Source organism: Giraffa tippelskirchi, chromosome X, assembly GCF_054371585.1.
Source record: "Giraffa tippelskirchi isolate mGirTip1 chromosome X, T2T-mGirTip1v1.2.pri, whole genome shotgun sequence".
In the NCBI taxonomy this organism is placed as follows: domain Eukaryota; kingdom Metazoa; phylum Chordata; class Mammalia; order Artiodactyla; family Giraffidae; genus Giraffa; species Giraffa tippelskirchi.
The window spans coordinates 98,497,227-98,522,567 of record NC_137289.1 but is presented as its reverse complement, the minus strand read 5'-3'; the positions used below and the strand labels follow the sequence as shown (position 1 = coordinate 98,522,567).

General features: G+C 39.4%; 1 long non-coding RNA gene across 1 annotated transcript in view; it reads left to right on the top strand.

The window, feature by feature from the left end:
* The window catches only part of LOC145536308 (uncharacterized), a 29,067-nt gene extending 8,290 nt beyond the window's left edge, over positions 1 to 20,777 (top strand). Inside the window, exon 4 of the long non-coding RNA XR_014075746.1 lies at positions 18,425 to 20,777. This is a non-coding gene — a long non-coding RNA (uncharacterized LOC145536308). The remainder of the gene's footprint in view (positions 1 to 18,424) is intronic.
* Positions 20,778 to 25,341: the final 4,564 nt, after the last annotated feature.

Here is a 25,341-nt window from a genome sequence, read left to right as displayed (position 1 = left end):
TGTAGCAGCTACTAAGGAAATAACTTAAAAGTAGTGGAAAAATCAGTAAAGAATTTAAAATTAGAAATACATTAGAAAATACCCATTTAATGCAAAAGAAAGCAGTGAAATGAGGAGTATAGAAGAAAACGACATGAGACAGGAAAAAGTATTGGCACATGTAAGTCTGTATCAACATTAAATGTGAATAGATAAAACAATCCAACCAAAAGGCAGACGTTGACAGACTGGATTAAAGAAAAACAACAGGATGCAACTGTATGTTGTCTACAGAGGACACAGTTTAGATTCAAAGATACATAAATTTACCGTGTGTATGTGTGTGTGTTCAGTTGCTCAGTCATGTCCAACTCTTTGCGGCCCCATAGACTGTAGCCCACCAGGTCCCTCTGTCCATGGAATTTTCCAGGCAAGACTACTGGAGTGGGTTGCCATTTAGAACTCCAGGGGATCTTCCCCACCCAGGATTGAACCAGCATCTCTTGCATCTCCTGTGTTGGCAGGTGGATTCTTTATAACTAGCACCACCTGTGAAGCCTAATATGACTCAGCCATTCTACACCTGGAAAATTTTACCCAAGAGAAATGAAAATATGCTCACACAAAGACCTGTACTTAAATATTCCTCACAAGTATGCCTAATAGCCAAACCTAGAAACAACCCAAATATTCAACAACTGGTATACAGATTCAAGAAAAACAAACAGGTATACTAGTTCAAAATTTGGAAAGGAATACATCAAGGGTGTATAGTGTCACCCTGCTTATTTAACTTATACACAAAGTACATCATGAAAATTGCTGAGCTGGATGAAGCGCAAGCTGGAATCAAGATGCAGGGAGAAATATCAGGAACCTCAGATATGCAGATGACACTACCCTTATGGCAGAAAGCAAAGAGGAACTAAAGAGGCTCCTGATGAGGGTGAAAAAAGAGAGTCAAAAATTGGCTTAAAACTCAACATTCAAAAAACTAAGATCTGGTCCCATCACTTCATGGCAGATAGATGGGGAAAAATGGAAACAGTGACAGACTTTATTTTCTTGGACTCCAAAATCACTGTGGATGGTGACTGCCTCCATGAAATTAAAAGATGTTTGCTCCTTGGAAGAAAAGCTATGCCAAACCTAGACAGTATATTAACAAGCAAAGACATCACTTTGCTGACTTTACAGTCAAAACTATTTTCTTTCTTTCTTTTTTTTTTAAATAAATTTATTTTAGTTGGGGGCTAATTACTTTACAATATTGTAGTGGTTTTTGCCATACATTGACATGAATCAGCCATGGGTTTACATGTGTTCCCCATCCTGAACCCCCCTCCCACCTCCCTCCCCATCCCATCCCTCTGGGTCATCCCATTGTCCCAGCCCTGAGCATTTGTCTCATGCATCGAACCTGGAATGGTGTTCTGTTTCACATATGATAATATACATGTTTCAATGCTATTCTCTCAGAACGTCCCACCCTCACCTTCTCCCTCAGAGTCCATAAGACTGTTCTATGCATCTGTGTCTCTTATTCTGTCTCGCATATAGGGTTATCGTTACCATCTTTCAAATTCCATATATATGCATTAGTATACTGTATTGGTGTTTTTCTTTCTGGCTTACTTCACTTTGTATAATGGGCTCCAGTTTCATCCATCTCAATAGAACTGATTCAAATGTATTCTTTTTAATGGCTGAGTAATATTCCATTGTGTATATGTACCACAGCTTCCTTATCCATAGTTTTATAGTTTCTGTTCTTACGTTTAGATCTTTAATCCAGTCAAAACTATTTTCAATAGTCATGTACAGATGTGAGAGTTGGACCATAAAGAAGGTAGTTCAGTTCAGGTCAGTTCAGTCGCTCAGTCATGTCTGACTCTTTGCGACCCTATGAATTGCAGCACGCCAGGCCTCTCTGTCCATCACCAACTCCCGGAGTCTACCCAAACCCATGTCCATCGAGTCAGTGATGCCATCCAACCATCTCATCCTCTGTCGTCCCCTTCTCCTCCTGCCCCCAATCCTACCCAGCATTAGGGTCTTTTCCAATGAGTCAACTCTTCGCATGAGGTGGCCGACATATTGGAGTTTCAGCTTCAACATCAGTCCTTCCAATGAACACCCAGGATTGATCTTTAGGATGGATTGATTGGATCTCCTTGCAGTCCAAGGGACTTTCAACAGTCTTCTCCAACACCACAATTCAAAAGCATCAATTCTGTGGCACTCAGCTTTCTTCACCATCCAACTCTCACATCCATACATGACCACTGGAAAAACCATAGCCTTGACTAGACGGACTTTTGTTGGCAAAGTAATGTCTCTGCTTTTAAATATGCTATCTAGGTTGGCCATAACCTTCCTTCCAAGGAGTAAGTGTCTTTTAATTTCATGGCTGCAGTCACCATCAGCAGTGATTTTGGAGCCCAAAAAAACAAAGTCTGGCATTGTTTCCACTGTTTCCCCATCTATTTCCCATGAAGTGATGGGACCAGATGCCATGATCTTAGTTTTCTGAACGTTGAGCTTTAAGCCAACGTTTTCACTCTCCTCTTTCACTTTCATCAAGAGGCTCTTTAGTTCTTCTTCACTTTCTGCCATAAGGGTGGTGTCATCTGCATATCTGAGGTTATTGATATTTCTCCCGGTAATCTTGATTCCAGCTTGTGTTTCTTCCAGCCCAGCGTTTCTCATGATGTACTCTGCATATAAGTTAAAAGAAGGCAGAGCACCCAAGAATTGATGCTTTTGAACTGTGGTGATGGAGAAAACTCTTGAGAGTCCCTTGGACTGCAAGGAGATCCAAGCAGCCCATCTTAAAGGAAATCAATCCTGAATATTCATTGGAAGGACTGATGTTGAAACTGAAGCTCCAATAATTTGGCCACCTGATGCGAAGAGACGACTCATTAGAAAAGATCCTGATGCTGGCAAAGATTGAAGGCAGGAGGATAAAGGGACGACAGAGGACAGGATGGTTGGATGGCATCAATGATCCAATGGACATGAGTTTGAGCAAGTTCTGGAAGATACTGAAGGGCAGGGAAGCCTGGTGTGCTGCAGTCCATGGGGTCGCAAAGAGTTGGACATGAATGAGTGACTGAACAACAACAATACTTATGTTCTATAATTCTCCAGTGATCACTTGCTTTCATGTCATTACACAAATCATACAAAGCAATCATTAGACTTCTAACTTCATAGAGACTATTCACTAAACTTTTTCATTTGAGCACATGATGAAACCTCAATATTTCATTTAGGCTTCACAATATTCCCATAAGAAGAGATGAGTACTCATTATACTAAAAAAAAAAAAAAAACCCTCCCATATACCTCATACACTCCATTCTTGAGGCCTTGAAGGGCTGTAGTGATAGTGCAAGGTCCATGCAGTGAGTCAAAGGTGGTCTTGACATGTGTCCCTGGAACACTCTCCAGGGAAATGTGGAACAGCAATAGTATTAACAACAGTAATGACAACAGCTAGAATTGACTGGGAACATACCATATGGCACATACTGTCCTGACAATTTCCCGTGTCTTAACACGGTCAGTGGTCTACACTGCCCCATGAAGTAGTTAAATTTACTCCAAGCTAGTGTTTCCATGTGGCTAATGGAGGAATGAGGCACAGATGCTATGTAACTTGCCCAGTGTTGCCCAGCAGTAAGGGAGCCACAGGTCTGGATGCACTGTGGAAAACTCGGTGTATTCTGTATTTATTCAGTCAAGGATAAGATGCAATGGCTATGGCAAATTACATAAATAGCAGCTACCACGTAACACAAATTGATCTTAACATCATGGAAATGCACACTAAATAGAAATCTGATTTCTTCATAAATCTTTCAGATGGAGCCTTGGCAAGACTGGAATCAGGATGTTTTGTAGAAACGATGGTCTGAGAGCCTCCTCAGAACAGCAGACAGCATGTCAGTGAGTCTTCTAGACTGGAGATCTTGGGATTGTGCATCAGAGAAGGCAGCAAACCCCTGTCACCTACACGTGCTCCAGTGGAGACAGAGCCTGGCAGTAGGCAAAATAAGACCATTCCTCTCCCCTGGTAGTGCCTAGACAAGTTGTCCATGTCAGTCAGAACTGCTGCTGCTGCTGCTAAGTTGCTTCAGTCATGTCCGACTCTGTGCAACCTCATAGACGGCAGCCCACCAGGCTCCGCCGTCCCTGGGATTCTCCAGGCAAGAATACTGGAGTGGGTTGCCATTTCCTTCTCCAGTGCATGAAAGGGAAAAGTGAAAGTGAAGTCGCTCAGTCGTGTCCAACTCTTAACGACCCCATGGACTGCAGCCTACCAGGCTTCTCCGTCCATGGGATTTTCCAGGCAAGAGTACTGGAGTGGGGTGCCATTGCCTTCTCCAAGTCAGAACTGAGGAGTTGTAAAAAAATTTTCTTAAAAATGCAGATTCTGTGATCTGCACTCAGTGAATCTCACTCAGTGTGGCTACAACAGTGCCCTAGAATCTGTGAGTTTTCACTCTGCTTGGGCAACTCTCAGGGACTTTATTAAACCCCTTTGTTAGCAAGACTGTCTCCAACCTACTGATTCTTCCTGGGACAAACACACACTTGTGAAGACCAACCTGAGAGCACCAGGAAGACAGAACGTAATGAACACACGAGAGTCAAACCAAGGGCAAGGCAGTGGATCTTCTGAGAGGACGTCACTGCCCCTGCTGGCCTGTCTCTCTGAGACTTCAGTTTACCTCAAATTCATTCTCTTCATGGCTGTTGGATGCAGGTGTTGAGAGATGACCTGTGAAATCCCGCATGGCCTGGGCTTTTCTCAGGGACCATGTGACACAGACAATGTGGGGTTATGTGATATTCTCCCCACCTCCTTTCAACCTATGATTCTCTTTTTACCCTCAGTCCCTCCATCCCACACAAGCCCAGAGCAGCTAGAACTTAGGGCAAATGTCTTCCCTTCACCAATCAGATTTGATTGGCCCCGATCTGAAGAGGTCGTCTCCCTTCTCCTCTCAGCTGTTCTCTTCTGATCTCACCTGCTGTCCCAAAGCAGACAGCCTTCCCTAGTAGCTTAAAGCCATAACCTGGTCCCTGACTCTGGTGACCGAGCCTGGAGCGGGCTTGCCTTCCTTGAGGAGGAGGACTGTGTTGCTGACCCTGTTCCTGACGGCAGTGGTATTGCTATATCTCAAAGTGTGCACTGTTCGCTGGACCCATGGTAGGCAAGGCGCAAGCTAAAAGCCTCAAAGAAAATGCAAGGAGTCATAGGAACTGCAGACATGTTTCTTCTCTCCTGGCTGGTGCAGCAGACATAACATAATACAATATAACTACACACAATCTTCTGGGCTTTTTCAGGTGAAGCTTACACATACTTAACAGAACAAAAGTAGCCCGTGGCCAAATGAGTACCTCGTGATGTGCATGCGCAGTGCTATAAGTGATCTCAGCTGTTACATAACTATGCAAAGTCATTGTTTACAGAACATGGGGCAAGAGGGCATGAGAGCATGGGGCGAGAGAGCCTAACTGGCACCATCTTGTCATTTCCCCACAAGGACCCAGAACCAGGAGCCAAGAGCCGTGACAACCACAGAACCATCCTTAACTTTTACACCTGAGCAGTAGTTGACCATGGAAAGAAAGCTTTACCTCACACCCAACCTGTCCATGAACCACTATCTTATCAGACAAAGTGAGACAGGATAAAGGTGCCTAGAATCCTTCTCACAGGTTGGGGTAGGGGGTAGTCTCGTGTCGGACTCCACGCTGCCATGCTATTTCCCCAAACCAAATCCTGACAGGGATCATGTCTTTCCTATGCTTTATGAATCAGAGATCTGAGGTATAGCCAAGAAGTCCTATTCTTGTGGTTTATAAACAGTATATTATATGGTTAATGATCACAATGATGCATCTGGTAAGTAAGTGGAAGCTGACATAATATTTCAGAGGGCAGGTTTGGATGTTGAAATGACTGAAAGGAGCTACTGGCATTTGTAGGTTTAGGGTTACAGTAATGCAAACCTTTTAAAGCAAAGAATTAAAGTGGATTTTCCAGAAATGTAATTTCCCTGTAAATTAAGGGAAGCTTGAATGTTGCTCTCTATGGAAACTTACAAAGAATCCATGAATGTTTAGTAAACATAATGAAGGCAATTATGTTATTGGTTTTGAGTTTGATACAATACACCAGTATTGCTTGATGGGTGACACTGTGCATACCTAGAGGAAACAGAATGAGGGAAATCCAACTGGACTGACTAGACGGATCTTCATGTTATGCTGTTAATGTAGGTGGGGGAGAAGTTATGTGGGAAATGTTCATAGTGTAATCTGCCATGAATTGCTGAACAAAACCAGATAAACCCATTATTGGTAAGGTACTGAAGTTTGTCTGTTTACTTATAGTTTTATTTTATATTGGAGTATAGTTGATTAACAATGTTGTGTTAGTTTCAGGTGTGCAGCAGAGTGATTCAGTTATACATATATATGTATTTATTCTTTACTGAATTCTTTTCCCATTCAGGTTATTACAGAATATTGAGCAGAGTTCTGTGTGCTATACAGTAGGTCTTTGCTGGTTATCTATTTTATATTAAAGAAGTGTGACATATGCACACTTGTATATATAAAATTGGTAAGTAATAAGGACCTACTGTATAGCATGTATGTGTATGTATGTATGACTGATACACTTTGCTGTGCAGCAGAAAGTAAAGTAACACTGTAAATCAACTATACTCTAATAAAAATTTTAAAAACATATTTTTATAACAGCGTATACATGTCAATCGCAACTCCCAGTATATCCCTCCCCCCACAATAACCATAAATTTGATCTCTAAATCTGTGAGTCTATTTCTGTTTTGTGATAAGTTTATTTGTATCATTTTTTGTATTCTGCATATAAGTGATTATATATGTTATATGTCTTTGTCTGACTTACTTCACTTAATATGATAATCTCCAGATTCATCCATGTTGCTGCAAATGGCATTATTTCATTCTTTTTAAAGGCTGAGTAATATTCCATTGTATGTATATTCCACATGTTCTTTATCCATTCATCTGTTGGTGGACATTCAGGTTGTTTCCATATCTTGGCTATTGTATATAATACTGCAATGAACATTGGGGTGCATGGATCCTTTGTACCATATTTTTCTCTGATATATTCTCAGAAGTGGGATTCCTGGATCATACGATAGCTCTATTTTTAGATTCTTAAGGAACCTCCATATTGTTCTCCATAGTGGCTGTACAAATTTACATCCCCACCAACAGTGTAGGAGGGTTCCTTTTTCTCCTTACCTTCTTCAGCGTTGATTGTAGACTTTCTGATGATGGCTATTCTGGCTGGTGTAAGGTGATCTCTCATTGTAGTTTTGATTCTCATTTCTCTAATAATTACATATATAGAGCATTTTTCATGTGCCTCTTGGCCATCTATATGTCTTCTTTGGAGAAATGCCTATTTAGGTGTGCCAGTTTTATTTTTTTGTTGTTGTTGTTTGTTTGTTTTATATTGAGCCACATAAGCTGTTTGTAAACTTTGGACATTAATCCCTGTCGGTCACATCATTTGTAAATATTTTCTCCCATTCTGAGGGTTGTCTTTTCACTTTTTATGTTTTTTTTTTTTTTTGCTGTGCAAAATGTTTTGAGTTTAATTAGTTCTCATTTGTTTATTTTTATTTTCATTACTGTAGGAGATGGATTGAAAAAGATATTGCTGCAATTTATTTCAAAGTATGTTCTGCCTATATTTTCCTTTAAGGGTTTTATAAATATCCAGTCTGACATTTAGGTCTTTAATCCATTTTGAGTTTGTTTTGTGTATAGTATAAAAGAATCTTCTAATTGTTGTTTTTAACATGTAGCTGTCCAGTTTTCCCAGCATCCCTTATTAAAGTGACTATATTTTCTCCATTTTATAGCCTTGCCTCATTTTTCATAGATTAGTTGACCTTAGATACATGGATTTCTTTCTGGGCTTTCTATTCTGTTCCATTTATCTATATTATGTTTTTGTGCCAGTACCATACTGTTTTGATGACTGTAGCTTTGTAGTATAGCCTGAAGTCAGGGAAACTGATTCTTCTAGATCCATTTTTCTTTCTTGAGATTGCTTTGGCTATTCAGGGTCTTTTGTGTTTAGTACACATTTTAAGACTTTTTGCTCTAGTTTGGTGGAAAATGCCGTTGGAAATTTAGTCACTGGCTTCCCAGGTGGTGCTAGTGGTAAAGAACCTGCCTGCCAATGCAGGAGACATAAGAGATGCAGGTTCCATCCTTGGGTCGGGAAGATCCCCTGGAGAAGGAAATGGCAACCCACTCCAGTATTCTTGCCTGGAGAATTTCATAGAAGAGCCTGGTGGGCTACAGTCCATGGGGTCATAAAGAGTCAGACATGACTGAAGGGACTTAGCATGTGCTTGCATTGAATTTGTAGATTGCCTTGGGTGATATAGTCATATTCACAATATTGACTCTTCCAGTCCAAGAACATGGTATATATTTCCATATGTCTGTATCATCTTTGATTTCTTTCATTGGCACCTTATAGTTTTCTGCATACAGATCTTTTGCCTCCTTAGGTATATTTATTGGTATGTATTTTATTTTTCTTGGTGTAATGGTAAATGGGAATTTCTTTAATTTCCCTTCCTATTCTTTCACTAATAGTGTATAGAAATGAAATAAATTTCTGTATATTAATTTTGTATCCTTCAAATTTACCAAATTCATTGATCACCTCTAGTAATTTTCTAGTGGCCTCTTTTGGATTTTCTATGAATAGTATCATGTCATCTGCCAAGAGTGACAGTTTTACTTCTTTTCCAATTTGGATTCCCTTTACTTCTCTTGTCTAATTGCCATGGCTAGAAATTCCAAAACTATGTTGAATAATAGTGGTGAGAGTGGGCATCCTTATATTGTTTCTGATTTTAGAGGAAATGCTTTCAGCTTTTCACCATTGAGTATGATATTAGCTATAGGTTTATCATATATGGCCTCTATTATGTTGAGGTATGTTCCCTCTATGCCCATATGTTCCTGTAAATTGCAGGAAGCTTTATCTTGTTTGGTTTGGCAACTCAGAAAAAAATATTTGAATGTTTTGGAAAACACACCACAGAAGGCAATACTATTCTTTTATTTGAATCTAATACAGCATCAGTTTACCTTTGTCATTGTGCATAATGGGAGTAAACAGCATGAGGGGAATTCAACTGAACTGATGACAGAAATTTTCTCCATAATATAGTGTTAATGGATGGGGAAAATTAAGTGGGAGCTGTTCACGGTGTGATCCTTTAAAAACTTCTGATCAAATTCAGCAACACCCACTGCTGTTACTGCACTGGAGTTTTGTTTCCATATCTATCTCCTTTTCCAGAGCCATCTGACCTTTCCTGATATATTGGAAACATACTGTGTCCTCAGGATGGAGCAGTGAAAGTGTTAGTCACTCAGTTATGTCCAACTCTTTGTGACACCATGGACTGTAGCCCTCCAGGCTCTTCTGTCCATGGAATTCTCAAGGCAAGAACACTGGAGTGGATTGCCATTTCCTTCTTCTATATATACACATACACAGATAATTCAAATTCAAAATAACAGTAAACATTTTCCTTACCTTCTTTTATTTAATATTTTTATCTCTTCTCTTAAAGTGAAAATCATTATTCTAAAAATATTAACATATTTGCTTATTAATTATACAAAACAATTTCTTTTGAATTGTTCCAGTCCTTGGACTATATCCTGATAAAGAAGTAGCCAGAATCAGTTCAGTTCAGTTCAGTTCAGTCACTCAGTCGTGTCCGACTCTTTGCGACCCCATGAACCGCAGCACAGAAGCCCTCCCTGTCCATCACTAACTCCCTAAGTCCACCCAAACCCATGTCCATCGAGTCGATGATGCCATCCAGCCGTCTCATCCTCTGTCGTCCCCTTCTCCTCCTGCCTTCAATCTTTCCCAGCATCAGGGTCTTTTCCAATGAGTCAGCTCTTCACATCAGGTGGCCAAAGGATTGGAGTTTCAGCTTCAACATCAGTGCTTCCAATGAACACCCAGGACTGATCTCCTTTAGGATGGACTGGTTGGATCTCCTTGCAGTCCAAGGGACTCTCAAGAGTCTTCTCCAACACCACAGTTCAAAAGCATCAGTTCTTCGGTGCTCAGCTTTCTTTATAGTCCAACTCTCACATCCATACATGACCACTGGAAAAACCATAGCCTTGACTAGACGGACCTTTGTTGGCAAAGTAATGTCTCTGCTTTTTAATATGCTATCTAGGTTGGTCATAACTTTCCTTCCAAGGAGTAAGCGTCTTTTAATTTCATGGCTGCAGTCACCATCTGCAGTGATTTTGGAGCCCAAAAAAATAAAGTCAGCCACTGTTTCCACTGTTTCCCCATCTATCTGCCATGAAGTGATGGGACCAGATGCCATGATCTTAGTTTTATGAATGTTGAGTTTTAAGCCAACTTTTTCACTCTCTCACTTTCATCAGGAGGCTCTTTAGTTCTTCACTTTCTGCTCTAAGTGTGGTGTCATCTGCATATCTGAGGTTATTGATATTTCTCCTAGTAATCTTGATTCCAGCTTGTGCTTCCTCCAGCCCAGCGTTTCTCTTGATGTACTCTGCATATAAGTTAAATTAGCAGGGTGATAATATACAGCCTTGACATACTCCTTTTCCTATTTGGAACCAGTCTGTTGTTCCATGTCCAGTTCTAACTGTTGCTTCCTGACCTGCATACAGGTTTCCCAAGAGGCCAGTCAGGTGGTCTGGTATTCCCATCTCTTTCAGAATTTTCCACAGTTTATTGTGATCCACACAGTCAAAGGCTTTGGCATAGTCAATGAAGCAGAAATAGATGTTTTTCTGGTACTCTCTTGCTTTTTCGATGATCCTTTGGATGCTGGCAATTTGATCTCTGGTTCCTCTGCTTTTTCTAAAACCAGCTTGAACATCTGGAAGTTCATGGTTCACGTATTGCTGAAGCCTGGCTTGGAGAATTTTAAGCATTACTTTACTAGCGTGTGAGATGAGTGCAATTATGTGGTAGTTTGAGCATTCTTTGGCATTGCCTTTCTTTGGGATTGGAATGAAAACTGACCTTTTCCAGTTTGCTCTCAAAAGGACTTGAATTGGAGATTCCTTTTTCAGATAAGGTGCAGCAAGCATATTTAACCTCTCTCACTTTTCTCATCATTTTATAATGCAGCTATAAAATCTTGACAGAATGCATGGAGAAGGTATTTGAGGACTCCAAAACTTGAATCATAGCAAGAAATTTGGAAGAAAGACCAAAATGTAAACTACCACTAAAAAAGTGACCCTTTTTACCATTTTTATTTCCTCTAGTCTACCCAGCACTTGGCAATGGGCACAGGCACAGAGGAACTAAAATCCTAGATTCTTGCCAGAGAACTGTAGAAGCACACTTCATGGACCAAGAAATATTGACGAGATCAATAGAGAGAGGAACATGCAAAACTGAACCCCAAAGTTTGTTACTAAGCCCTAAGCTCACCCTAAGTAGCGCATACTAACACCTACAGATAGATTACGAATGGTACCAGATTGGCCACTAGATGGCACAACAGAGAAGTACTTTGTAAAGAGTTGTCTTTATTTTTTTTTTCTTTTTCTTTTTTATTTTTTTTTCTTTTTCTTTTTTATTTATTTTTTTTTAAATAAATTTATTTATTTTAGTTGGGGGCTAATTACTTTACAATATTGTAATAGTTTTTGCCATACATTGACATGAATCAGCCATGGGTTTACATGTGTTCCCCTTCCTGGACCCCCCACCCACCTCCCTCCCCATCCCATCCCTCTGGGTCATCCCATTGCCCTGGCCCTGAGCATTTGTCTCATGCATCGAACATGGAATGGTGTTCTGTTTCACATATGATAATATACATGTTTCAGTGCTATTCTCCCAGAACGTCCCACCCTCACCTTCTCCCTCAGAGTCCATAAGACTGTTCTATGCATCTGTGTCTCTTATTCTGTCTCGCATATAGGGTTATCGTTACCATCTTTCAAATTTCATATATATGCATTAGTATACTGTATTGGTGTTTTTCTTTCTGGCTTACTTCACTTTGTATAATGGGCTCCAGTTTCATCCATCTCAATAGAACCGATTCAAATGTATTTTTTTAATGGCTGAGTAATATTCCATTGTGTATATGTACCACAGCTTCCTTACCCATTCGCCTGCTGATGGACATCTAGGTTGCTTCCATGTCCTGGCTATTGTAAACAGTGCTGCGATGAACATTGGGGTACACGCGTCTCTTTCAATTCTGGTTTCCTCGGCAAATTAAATAAAATTAGGCAGTGGAAAACTGGAGGCATTTACAGAAACATAGGTACTGTCTTCTTTAATACATATGACCCAGCAATCCCACTGCTGGGCATACACACCGAGGAAACCAGAATTGAAAGAGTTGTCTTTAAAACCGGGCACGCAGAAAGCATGTTGGAACTTGCTGCTTGAACCTAAGCAGATAAATCACCTGGTATACAAAAATATAAATAGGATTTACACAGACTAAGAGTCTCATAATCAAATAGTTAAAGCATCCTGAATGCAATTAAAAATTACTTGAAATATAAGTGTTACCAAATCCAAGCTTGCTCTGCTTGCTACATGATAGGCCAAAAAGTCTACAGGCAAGGTGTTGAGGCAAGGAATAGTTTATTCAGAAAGCCGGCTGAACCAAAAAAATGGCAAACTAATGTCTCAAAATAACCATCTTATCGGAGGCTGGATGCCAAGTTCTTTTATAGAACAGAAATTGGGAGAGGTGAGGAACTAAAGTAAAAAGGTCATAAGTCTTGCAAATATCTCTTGGAATGGCCATCCTTGGACAGGAAATGTGTTAATTTCTTCCATCCTGTAGCCATCCACAGGCTGATAGAGTCCTGAACAAAGGCACTTTGGGTTAACATTCAGGCAGAGGGACAGGGTTCCCAATTATGTATGGACAGTATCCTTTTAGTGAACAAAAACAACGGGAAGCAAAAGTTAAAGAAACAGATCTGACTTGGAGTCAGTTCTTCCCTGTAACATAAAGTAGCAGAAACATCTTAATTCTCATGGAAGAAGACAATCAACAGACAACAATGCTGAGAAGACAGATGTTGGAATTATCTGAAAAAGTCGTTAAAGTTGTTGTTTTAAAAATACTCCAACAAATGAAATATACTGTCTAACAAATATAAAAATAGGAAATCTCAGCTTCCACAAAGATTGAAAGATTTTAAAGAAGAACCAAATAGAAATTTTTATGAGTGAAAACTGTAATCACCAAAATTAAAATCATAAAAGGGGGAGGCAAGTACTCTCTCAATAGTAGAGTGGAGGCAAGAAAAGCGTCAATAAACTTGAAGATAGGTCAAAAAACATTATCCCATCTGAAGAACAGAATGAAAATGAGATTAAAAGAGGAATGAACAGAAAGTCAAAGACCTATGGGAAAATACCAAAACATTTAACAGTTGTGTCATCAGAATTCCAGAAAGAGTGGAGAACAAATGCAGTGATGGAAAACAATTTTTGAAATAACAATGGCTAGAAACTTTCCAAATTTGGCAAAATATATAAACCCAATATTCAAGAAGCTTAGCAATCCCCAAGTGGAATAGACCCAGCAGAGCCCATTCCCAGGCATATAAAAGTCAAATTGCCAAAAAATAAAAATAGAGAAAAATCCCAAAACAACCAGAGGAAAATGATGCATTACCTGTATGAGAACCGTGATTCAAATGAGTGTGAATTTCTCATCAGAAACTGTGGAGGTCAGAAGGGAGTATCTTGAAATGTTTAATGTGCTGCAAGAAAACAATCGTCAGCCCAGAATTCTACATTCAGCAAGAATATTATTCAATTAATCTAGAAATTCTAACACAAGCCAACAACAGGGAGATATCCCTGAGAGAAGAGTGAAGAATACGCTCTGTCAGGAGTGGATGGAGGGGTCACACTCTCTGTTCTGTGTACTTCCCCAACTTGCTGCTTCTGGCAGGATCTCAAATTAGGAATACAACTATCCTCTGCATCAGAAATATAGAGCCAATTCACAGCTCAATTTTAGATAGTTCCATTAGAGGTCACTGCAACCTGGGGCTCTGTGACAACCTGAAGGAATGGGGTGGGGAGGGAGGTGGGAGGGGGTTCAGGAGAGAGAAGACATATGTATATCTATGGCTAATTCATATTGATGTGTGGCAAAAACCATCACAATACTGTAAAGTAGTTATCCTCCAATTAAATAAATTTTTTAAAAAAGAAAAGAAAAACAAGCTCTATTTTGGGGACATCTGCAAGTGAACAAGATGGTCCAAGCAGCATCCATGATGTTTTCCTAGTTTATGGGCTCACCGAGGGGTGTCTTAAATCTGCAACAGTCCCAGAGTCTCAGTTCTGTTCACTAAGCTTGTGCCTGAATCCAGTTCAATGCAACCCTTGCTGAGGCTGAAATGGCACATACCAGGAAGGTCAGCGTTTAGCTTAGAATCAGGTCAGGCAATTAGGATCTGTGAATATAAGCTTTCAAAGAAGTCAGAGGTTTTTCTTTGCCAGCAGGAAAGGAAGGAAGCTCCAAGACTAAACAGCCTTGATCAAAGTCCAAGTGACAAGCAAGGCTATCTTAAGTTCTATTTATCTCATCAGTCTTAGAGTCCAAGTTGAACCACTCAAAAATATACATATCAGGCTGAAAAATCACCAGCCTTTAAGGGCCATCTGCCTGATTTTACCAGTACTTATTGGCAACTAAAAGCTGCTTTTAAACCACCCCCCAAAGTGTATCCTCAAACAGCCATTTCCATCTTTTTTCCCCAGAGGCCATAATAAAAACAACAAAAAATCAGTTATGATGACTTCTTTTCTTTTTAATGTTCAAAGAGTTTGAATTTAAATTCACTCATCAGAGGCAAAAAGTAAGGAAATTGTAACCCATTAACATGTTTTGTTTTCAGTTTTCTCTGGTGGGAAATTATGAAATTAAACTTAAAAGCTTTTGCCCAGCAAAGGAAACCATAAACAAAACAAAAATAATAACCCTCAGAATGGGAGTGAGAAATAGAATATTTCCTACCATATCTGTAAACGAGGAAGTCACAGCCATCAGTGATCGCAGCCCTCCAACATGAGCTGGTGAGCCTTAAGGGAACTTAGCAAGAAGACTAATACATGCTATCTAGCAGCAGTCAGACCTAAAGCCACTTCCTATGGTGAGTTCCAAGGAAAGGAAACTCAGGATGTGAAAAAATAGGATCCTGGCCCCAGATAGGTGAGGAGCGTATGAAAGGAATGATTTCAGTGAGATCAGACTCTTGCATTTTCCCATACATAGAAAACTGCTCAATTCCTTAACTTGGAATATCTGGTTGTCTTTAATTAACAATAACTTTTGTTGTTCCAACTACCTTGTACTTTGTTGCAAAGCTTCTATATAGCCTGACTTGTCCCCTTGCCTCCTCAGAGAAGTTCTCTCAGGGTTACTTGAGATGCTGCCTCCCTGGCTTAAGTCCTAAAAATTCCCACCAAATAAAACATAACTCTCAACTTTTAGGTTGTGAATATTTTTCAAGTCAACAGGAGAAAATATTTGCAAATGAAGCAACCCAGAAGGAATTAATCTCCAAAATGTACAAGCAGCTCATGCAGCTCAATGTCAAAAAACAAATAACCCAGTCAAAACATGGGGGCAAGATCTAAATAGACATTTTTCCAAGCAAGACATACACATGAAAAGATGGCTAACAAACATGTGCAAAGATGCTAAACATCACTAATTATTAGAGAAATGCATGAAGGAAGTTCAAGATGGTGCAGTAGAAATACATGTGCTTATCTCCTCCCATGACAGCACCTAAATTGCAACTAGCTGTTGAACAGCCATCGACAGGAGGATGCTGGAACCCACCAAAAGATACCCCATGTCCAGAGACAAAGGAGAAGCTGCAACGAGACAATAAGAGAGGGGTGCAAGCATGATAAAATCAAATCCCATACCCGCCAGGTGGGCAACCCACAAACTGGAGAAGAATAATACCAAAGAATTCTCAAACTGTTGTGAAGATTCTGAGCCCCACATCAGGCTTCCCAGCCTGGGGCTCTGGCAAAGGGACTAGGAATCCCCAGGGAATCTGACTTTGAGGGCCAGTGGGATTTGACTGAAAAACTTCCACAGGACTGGGGTAAACAGAGACTCCACTCTTGGAGGGCACAAACAAAATCTTCTGTGCACCAGGACCCAGGGGAATAGGGGCAGGAGACTGAACCAGACTTACCTGTTAGTGTTGAAGGGTCTCCTGTGGAAGCATGGGTTGGCAGTGGTTCACCATGGGAATGGGGGCACTGGCAGCAGCAGTTCTGGGAGATGCCCCTTTGTGTGAGCCTTCTTGGAGGTCACTATTAACCCTACCATAGAGCCTGTAGACTCCAGGACTGGGTTTCTTCAGACCAAACAACTAACAGGAATGGAGCATAGCCCCAGCCATCAGCAGACAATTAGGTTAAAGTTTTACTGAGCATGGCCCTGCCCACCAAAGCAAGACCCAGTTTTTCCCATCGCAAGTCCCTGCTATCAGGAAGCTTACACAAGCGTCTTAGCCTTATCCACCAGAGGGCAGACAGAAAAAGTAAGAAGAACTACAATACCACAGCCCCAGAATGAAAATCACAGCACAGAAAATTAATCAAAATGAAAAGGCAGAAGGTTATGTTCCAGATGAAGGGACAAGATAAAACCCCAGAGATAAGGAACCTTCCAGAAAAAGAATTCAGAATAATGATGGTGAAAATGATCCAGGATATCAGAAAAAGAATGGAGAAGATGCAAGAAATGTTTACCAAAGACCTAGAAGAACTAAAGTACAAACAAACAGAGATGAACAATACACTAGATGGAATCAATAGTAGAATAACTGAGGCAGAAGAACAGATAAGTGACCTGGAAGACAGAATGATGGAAATGACTACCATAAAAGAGAATATAGAAAAAAGAATGAAAAGAAATTATGACAGCCTAAGAGACTTCTGGACAACATTAAACACACCAACATTCTCATTGTAGGGGTCCCAGTAGGAGAAGAGAGAGAGAATGTGTGTGTGCTAAGTCACTACAGTTGTGTCTGACTCTTTGTGACCCTATGGACCAGGCTCCCCTGTCCATGGGATTCTCCAGGCAAGAATACTGGAATGGGTTGCTATGCCCTCCTCTAGGGGATCTTCCCTACCTATGCATTGAACCCGCATCTCTTATGTCTCCTGCATTGACAGGTGGGTTATTTACCAGTAGCACCACCTGGAAGGCCAAGAGAGAGAAAAGTCCAGAGGAAATATTTGAAGAGACAATATCTGAAAACTTCCCTAACATGGGAAAGGAAATAGTCAACCAAGTCCAGGGAGCACAGAGTCCCAGACAGGATAAACCAAGGAGGAGCACACTGAGACACATAATAATCAAACTGACAAAAATTAAAGAGAAAGATAAATGTTAAAAGCAACAAGGGAAAATGGCTAATAACATATAAGGGAACTCCCATAAGATTATCAGTTGAGTTCTCAATAGAAACTACAAGCCAGAAGGGAATGACACGATATATTTAAACTGATGAAAGGGAAAAAACTACAACCAAGAATACTCTACCTAGGAAGACTCTCATTCAAATTTGATGGAGAAATCAAAAGCTTTACAGACCAGCAAACGTTAAGAGATTTCAGCATCACTATACCAGCTTAACAACAAATGCTAAAGGAACTACACTAGGCAGGAAACACAAGAGAAGAAAAAGACCTACACAAAATAAACCAAAACAATTAAGAAAATGGTAATAGGATCATACATATCAATGATTACCTTAAAAGTAAATGGGTTAAATGCACCAACCAAAATACATAGACTGACTGGATGGATGAAAACATGTGTAAGTATGCACTTCCACTTACCACATCACTCAACTTAACCTCTCGAATTGTATGTACTTATTTTATATTGTTAGATTAATCATGTTTCCGTTATGGCTTGCAATTGTAATTACTTTTATTTTTTGTCTGGCTATTGATTGGGAAAACTGATAATCATCTTTTACTATTGTGATTATGTAACTATTATTTGTTTTAATACCATTTTATCATGATGGATCAACAGAAAATAATAGAATTCTATATTACTAAAACTAACGTTTAATAGAAAAACCTGTAACAATTTTTTTAAAATTCAGATGCACATTAGAATTATCTTGGAATTTTTTGAAAAGAGGCAAATGTCCAGATATAGTTATTTTCTCCAGAGCTCTAGATATGATACTAATGAGCAGACATATTTAAAACAACTGGACAGTATGACTATATTTTACTTTTATCTAATTAGTTTCATTTTTTCTATTTCATATTCAGTACTCCTATTGCAGGAAGAAGGACCTACTTCCAGGATCTGAGAGTGAGCTCTTGTCTATACACAGAAATGAATTGCCTGAAGAGACACACGTGCTGACAAAGCAAGAGACTTTGTTGGAAAGGAGCACCCAGGTGGAGAGTAGCAGGGTAAGGGAAACCAAGAGGACTGCTCTGCCATGTGGCTCACAGTCCTGGATTTTATGGTGATGGGATTAGTTTCTGGGATGTCTCTGGCCAATCATTCTGACTCAGGGTCCTTCCTGGTGGCACATGCACTGCTCAACCAAGATGGATTCCAACGAGGAGGATTCTGGAAGATTGGTAGGACATCTGGCATCTCTTTTTGACCTTTCCCAAATTCTTCCAGTTGGTGGTGGCTTGATAGTTCCATATTCCTTACCAGAACCTCCTGTCATAAAATAACTCATGCAAATGGTTACTATGGTGCCTGGTCAGAGTGAGCAGTCTCAGTCAATGTTTCCCCTAACACTCCCATTTCATTTAGTTTACGATTTCCAATTTCTCCAACTCTTTTTGTTGTTTTTCTTTATCAAGCCTTTATCAAGTATAGTAGAAAAGCTTTTGTATACATTTATGTCTGTGTATACATATATGTGATGATACCATCCTAATGGCAGAAAGTTAAGAGGAACTAAAGAGCCTCTTGATGAGGTTGAAGGAGGAGAGTGAAAGAGCCAGCTTAAAGCTAAATATTTAAAAAACTAAGATCATAGCATCCAGCCCCATCACTTCATGGCAAATAGAGGGGGAGAAAGTGGAAGTAGTATCACATTTCCTCTTCTTGGGGTCAAAAATCACTGCAGATGGTGACTGCAGCCATGAAATCAGAAGAACGTTTGCTTCTTGGCAGGAAAGCTATGACAAACCTAGGCAGTGTGCTGAAAAGCAGAGACATTACTCTGCCAACAAAGGTCCGTATAGTCAAGGCAATCGTCTCCAGTGATCATGTATGGTCATGAGAGCTGGACTGTAAAGAAGGCAGAATGCTGAAGAATTGATGCCTTTGAACTGTGGTGCTTAAAGCTCAACATTCAAAAAACTAAGATCATGGCATCCGGTCCCATCACTTCATGGCAAATAGATGGGGAAAGAATGGAAACAGTGACATACTTTATTTTTTGGGGCTCCAAAATCACTGCAGATGGTGACTGCAGCCATGAAATTAAAAGACGCTTGCTCCTTGGAAGAAAAGCTATGAGCAACCGAGACAGTATATTAAAAAGCAGAGACATTACTTTGCCAACAAAAGTCCGTCTAGTCAAAGCTATGGTTTTTCTAGTAGTCATGTATGGATGTGAGAGTTGGACTATAAAGAAGGCTGAGTGCTGAAGAATTGATGATTTTGAACTGTGATATTGGAGAAGACTCTTGAGAGTCCCTTGGACTGCAAGGAGATCCAACCAGTCCATCCTAAAGGAAATCAGTCCTGAATATTCATTGGAAGGACTAATGCTGAAGATGAAACTCCAATCCTTTGGTCACCTGATGCAAAGAACTGATTCATTTGAAAAGACCCTGATGCTGGAAAAGATTGAACACGGGTGGAGAAGGGGATGACAGAGGATGAGATGGTTGGATGGCATCACCGACTCTATGGACATGAGTTTGAGTAAGCTCTGGGAGTTGGTGATGGACAGGGAAGCCTGGGTGTGCTGCAGTCCATGTGGTCTCAAAGAGTCAGACATGACTGAGTGACTGAACTGATATATAGCGTGTATAATATGTATTTTAGAGAACTTAATTTTTGGCATAGCTAAAACATTTATGACATCTTGGTTCCAGTTGTTTTACTACATGTGAACAGAAAGCTAGATTTCTAATTTATATTCACTCAAAACTTTGATATAGTTCCATTTGTTCTAGCATCTAGTATTACTACTAAAAGTCTGAAAGCTTATTATCTTAGTGGTTAAAAAAATTTGAATGAGGCTTGAAATTTCTAATCCAATTCTGAGAATATAAAGAAATACTATGTTGTAAAAAATAGGAAATTAATATGTGAAACAGTATTATTACCTAAAGTACAGATTTTGTTCAAATTTCACAAAATTTTACTCTAGTGTTCATTATTTGTTTTCATACATCATTCAAGATTCCACATCATATATTTTTTTTAAAGCTTATTTATTTATTGGCTACACTGAGTCTTAGTTGTGGCATTCAAACTCTTAGTTGAGGCTTGTGGGATCTAGTTCCCTGACCAGGGATCGAACCTTGGCCTCCTGCATTGGGAGCGAGGAGTCTTAGCCACTGGACCACCAGGGAAGTCCCTTCACATTGTATTTAGTTGCATTGAGCAGCTGCAGCTGTAAGCAATAAATTACGATAAATACTCTTTTCATTTTTATTGTTACAAATGTTTTCTAATTTTACTTTTTATGATTTCATAGATACACCCATCATTTAAAAGTGGACGTTTAACTTCCAAATACTTGGGGTTTTCAAGTAAAAAAAAATACAGTGAGGTATTTTTTATTTTTTTGATCATCATCAAAAAATCTAAAAACAATAAATGTTGGATAGGGTGTGGAGAAAAAAGAAGCCACCTACACTATTGTTGGGAATGTAAATTAATACAACCACTATGGAGAACAGTATGGAGGTTCTTCAAAAAACTAAAAATAGAACTATCATATGACCCATCAATCCCACTCCTGGGCATATACCTGGACATAATGATAATTAAAAAGACATGAACCCCAGTGTTCATTCCCACGCTATTTACCATAGCCAGGACATGGAAGCAACCTAAATGTTCATCAACAGAGGAATGGATAAAGAAGCTGTGGTACATATATACAATGGAATATTACTCAGCCATAAAAGGGCACTAAATAGTGTCATTTCCAGGGACTTGGGTAGACTTAGAGACTGTAATACAGAGTGAAGTAAGTCAGAAAGAGGAAAATATCGTATAATATTACTTATATGTACAATCTAGAAAAATAGGACAGATTAACTTATTTGTAAAGCAGAGAAATACAGCACAGATGTAGAAGACAAACTTAAGGATATTGAGGGGGGAAAGAGGATGTAATGATTTGGGGGATTGGGACTGACACATATACACTACTATGTATAAAATCCCTCAGAATGAGTGGAGTAGTCCTCAGAGTCAACAAAAGAGTCTGAAATGCAGTATGTGGATGAAATCTCAGAAACAACAGAATGATCTCGGTTCGTTTCCAAGGCAAAACCATTCAACATCACGGTAATACAAGTCTATGTTCCAATGACTAATGCCAAAGAAGCTGAAGTTGACCAGTTCTATGAAGACATACAAGACCTTCTAGAAGTAACACCAAAAAAAGATGTCCTTTTCATCATAGGGGATTGGAATGCAAAAGTAGGAAATCAAGAGATGTCTGGAGTAACAGGCAAGTTTGGCCTTGTAGTACAAAATGAAGCAGGATAAAGGCTAACAGAGTTTTGTCACAAGATCACACTGGTCATAGCAAACACCTTCTTCCAACAACACAAGAGACGCCTCAACACATGGACATGACCAGATGGTCAATACTGAAATCAGATTGATTATATTCTTTGCAGCCAAAGATGGAGAAGCTCTATATAGTCAGCAAAAACAAGACTGGGAGCTGACTGTGGCTCAGATCATGAACTCCTTATTGCAAAATTCATGCTTAAATGGAAGAAAGTAGGGGAAACCACTAGGCCACTTAGGTATGACCTAGATCAAATCCCTTATGATTATACAATGGAAGCAATGAATAGGTTCCAGGGGCTAGATCTGGTAGACACAGTACTCGAAGAATGGTGGATAGAGGTTCGTGACATTGTACAGGAGGCAGTGACCAAACCATCCCAAAGAGAAAGAAATGCAAGAAGGGAAAGTAGTTGTATGAATAGGCTTTAGAAATAGCTGAGGAAAGAAGAGAAGTAAAAGTCAAGGGAAAGATACACCCAACTAAATGCAGAATTCCAGAGAAATAGCAAGGAAAAATATGGAAGATTTCTTAAGTGAACAATGCAAAGAAATAGAGGAAAGCAATAGAATGGGAAAGACTAGAGACCTCTTTAAGAAAATTGGGGCTATCAAGGGAGCATTTCATGCAAGGATGGCAGGATAATGGGCAGAAATGGTAAGGCCATAACAGAAGCAGAAGAGATGAAGAAGAGGTGGCAAGAATACACAGAAGAACTATACAGTAAAGGTCTTAATGACCTGGATAACCATGATGGTGTGGTCACTCACCTAGAGCCAAACATCCTGAACTGTGAAGTCAAGTGGGTCTTATGAAACATCACTACGAGCAAAGCTAGTGGAGGTGATGGAATTCCAGCTGAGCTATTTCAAACTGTAAAAGATAATGCTGTTAAAGTGCTATACTCAATATGCCAACAAATTTGGAAAACTCAGCAATGGCCACAGTACTGGAAAAGGTCAGTTTTCGTTCCAGGGCCAGAGAATGTTGAAACTACTGTACAATTGCACTCATTTCACGTACTGGTAAAGTTATACTCAAAATACTTCAAGATAGGCTTCAGCAGTATGTGAACCAGAAACTTCCAGATGTACAAGCTGGGTTTAGAAAAGGCAGAGGAACCAGAGATCAAATTGCCAACATTTGTTGGATCATAGAGAAAACAAGGGAACTCCAGAAAAACATCTACTTCCTCTTCATTGACTATGCTAAAGCCTTTGGATGTGTGGATCACAACAAACTGTGGAAAATTCTTAAAGAGATGGGAGAACCAGACCACCTTACCTGTCTCCTGAGAAACCTATATGCAGGCCAAGAAGCACCTGTTAGAACCGGACATGGAACAATGGACTGGTTCAAAATTGGGGAAGGAGTATGACACTACCGCATATTGTCACCCTGCTTATTTAACTTATAAGCAGAGCACATCATGCGAAATGCTGGACTGGATGAATCACATGGGGGTATCAAGATTGCTGGGAGAAATCTCAACAGCCTCAGATATGCAGATGATACCACTCTAATGGCAGAAAGTGAAGAGGAACTAAAGAGCCTCTTGATGAGGCTGAAAGAGAAGAGTGAAAAAGGTGGCTTGGAACACAACATTAAAAAAACCAAGATCATAGCATCTGATCCCATCACTTCATGGCAAATAGAAGGAGAAAAATGTGGAAACAGTGAACGATTTTCTTTTCTTGGACTCCAAAGTCATTGTGGATGGTGACTGAAGCTGTGAAATTAAAAGACGCTTGCTCCTTGGAAGGAAAGCTATGACAAACCTAGACAGGGTATTAAAATCAGAGACATCACTTTGTTGACTGGAGTCTGTATAGTCAAAGCTGTAGTTTTTCCAGTAGTTCATGTAGGGATGTGAGAGTTGGACCATAAGGAAAATTGAGTGCTGAAGAATTGATACTTTGAAACTCTGGTGCTGGAGAAGACTCTTGAGAATCTCTTGGACTGGGAGGACATCAAACCAGTCAATCTTAAATGAAATCAACCCTGAATACTCATTGATTGAATTGTTGCTGAAGCTCCAATAATTTGGCCACCTGATGTGAATAGCCGATTCATTAATAAAGACCCTGATGCTGGGAAAGATTGAAGGTAAAAGACGGGGGTGGCTGAGGATGAGACGGTTAGATAGCATCACCAACTCAATGAACATGAAGTTGAGCAAACTCTAGGAGATAGTGAAGGACAGGGGAGCCTGACATGCTCCGTAGGATAACAAAGAGTTGGATTTGACTTAGCGACTAAACACCAACAACAGAAAATATTGATGAAATACATTTTTTCTCTAATTTCTAATTACTCTAATTTTTACCAAATATAGCCAAATTAAGACTAATTTGTTTGCCAAATAATTCTGGCTTCAATATATTTGGCCTGATTATTTATGTAAGTGTAATTGATAAAGACTGTTTTAAAATTGACTTTGCTGGAACGTTTTATGAGGAACCTCTGCTTGAATTTGTAAAAGGCCTTTGAAGTCTAGGAAAGTCACATCAAAGGCTTGCCATCAGATTCCTCCTGAGATATCTATAGATTTGGATGAATCTTATTAGGATTCTTCAAATATTTATATTCCACCACCTGTCAGGAAGTGGTCTTTTCATCTAATAAGGTTTCTATGAACCCAAGAATTTCCAATCTCTGGTGGGATCAGGTAGAGAAAAAACATAAATATTTTAATTCTGCTCACAAAGGTATAATTTTATAATTTTGCTATAAGTTATGATTGGCTTGAGGTGAAGGGTTTCCTTTTATCTGGAAATATAGATTAAAAGCCAGTAATATTTCAGACAGAAATCATAAAATTATAACAATATTCAACAGTTCACTCAGTCATATATGATTAGTCCTTGATCTCTTGTTAACAGTTATATGAAGCCATCAGGTTTTTCCATTAGAATTATTTTCCCAGTTCAGCAATATGATCTGAAAGTTATTAGAAACATGTACTTGTCAGAATGTCCTTGTTATGAATTTTCTTGAAGAGGAAGCATTTTTGAAAACAGTAACAGTAACAGTCTATGAAGGACAAAAGACTTATGGCATGGTTTGCAATGCAATTGCAATGCAATTGACAAAGAAACTTCATTACTGCTGTTACATATAACATTTTAAGATAACAACTAGAGTTATGACTGGTAACATTTTACCAGGACATACCAGATTTTTAGGAATTCTATATAATTTCTAGAATATCTATGTTAATAACATTTACCCATACAATACTATTCTAAGAAGATTTATTACCCATTTGACAATGCTTCCCATATAATTTATCAAGCCAAATGAACTTAATTAGTTTAATATCTCTCTTTGGGATATTTCAGGGGCCCTTTGAAGCATCCCAACGTTAGCTAGAGATCAAAGGAATTTCACTAGAATATGATTTGGGAAATGTTTCAAAAATATTGAAAAGATTGGGTCAAAGAGGATCATAGG